This window comes from Pan troglodytes, chromosome 12 (assembly GCF_028858775.2).
Source record: "Pan troglodytes isolate AG18354 chromosome 12, NHGRI_mPanTro3-v2.0_pri, whole genome shotgun sequence".
In the NCBI taxonomy this organism is placed as follows: domain Eukaryota; kingdom Metazoa; phylum Chordata; class Mammalia; order Primates; family Hominidae; genus Pan; species Pan troglodytes.
The window spans coordinates 39,068,155-39,069,696 of NC_072410.2; the positions used below are offsets into that span (position 1 = coordinate 39,068,155).

At 26.8% G+C, this 1,542-nt stretch overlaps 1 pseudogene; it reads right to left on the reverse strand.

Annotated features, from left to right (window-relative positions):
• Nucleotides 1-833: 833 nt before the first annotated feature.
• On the reverse strand, nt 834-933 carry LOC112208334 (U6 spliceosomal RNA; annotated as a pseudogene).
• Between the last annotated feature and the right edge of the window lie 609 nt (nt 934-1,542).

Sequence of the window (1,542 nt, forward strand, 5' to 3'; positions counted from 1 at the left end):
CGATTTCACAAAATATATGGCTTTCTCCTAATCTGTTCTTGCATTCTAACACATCTCTGGTGAGAGGACAGAACTCTTGGTGTATGAATTTATACAACTCCTTCAGTGGTTCGGAATTTTTAATGGTAGTTTTAACTTATCAAAAAGAAGAGAAAATATTTCACAAAATCTATTTTCATTTTATTTCTACTAGAATATTTTTGCATATGATCAGAGAATGTTATCTTCCGTATTATATAATAATGGCATTATAAAATGTCTCTTTAAAAATAAAATGTACATATACAGTGATTTATGTTTAGATGTGGAAGTTTTGCTCTAACAAATAACAATAAAATTTTATATGAACTGAATGAAACATAATTATTTTCAAAGATTTAATTTCTCTGATTTCACCATGCACAAAATAGGTAGACTTCTTTTACATCTTTATGCAGCTGCATACAATTATTTTAACAAATATGATCCATTACTTTACATCAGTCTGTTCTGCATATTATATCATAATAGTAAATCATCTGTTTTAATTCTTAACTATATGCAATTCTCAATATGCCTAAATTTCATTTATATCCCACCTTTATTTTTTAAAGGAAAATGTGTTGCATATTTTAAAAAGAACAAATGCAATTATTATCATAATGAGAGCATTCTCCTATAAATATATAAAAATCCACAAAGCTTTTTCAACTTTTTTCAAATCTTTACTATTGTGGTCATTTAACACCAACTTTGAGATTCAGCTTGTCCAAACTTACAGTTCAATTATACCATGAGTAAAGATATTATAAGGGACCAATAGATCACTCATTAACTCATTTACTTATTTATTTTTAAATATGAAACATTTTATAAATATTTATGTCATCCTTGCACAGGGGCCATGCTAATCTTTTCTGTATCGTTCCCATTTTAGTATATGTGTTGCCAAACTGGACCTTCATTTATTTTTATAGTAAAAGTATAGTTTGTATTTACTATATACAAAGTTATACAGGAAATTAACATAAATGAATATTTTACTTAATGAAATATTTTAATTAGATCAATATGAAATTGTTACTTTTATACCAATTTTTATTTTTATTTGAGAAGTAAAATTCTCAAATGTTGTTAACATCATATGATCGAACTTAAATATATATGCAAGTTGAAGACCCTTTAGAAAGTTAATATTTGACTTAGTGTTTACTGAATCCCACTTATGTGCTAATAGAGAGTTAAAGTGAAGGAAAAGAAGAATATTATGGGAACTACTCTAAAGCAGTCTAGAATTAAAGAAGAAATAGACATTCGGACACATTTTAAAATATGCTGTGAGTGATAACGTACAGGTATGTCTACAAAAAATATGGTAGTTGGAGATGTAGTCTAACTCAGTATTCTGGAAATATTTTCGATGCGAAAATAAGACTGGGAAAATTCATTTGTGTATATTGAACAATAATGTGTTACATTTGTTGTAATTCCGTTGAACAATTTAACAATTTTAGGTTAGGGTGATTTAAAAACCACAATAAGAAAATCACTTACGTATTATCA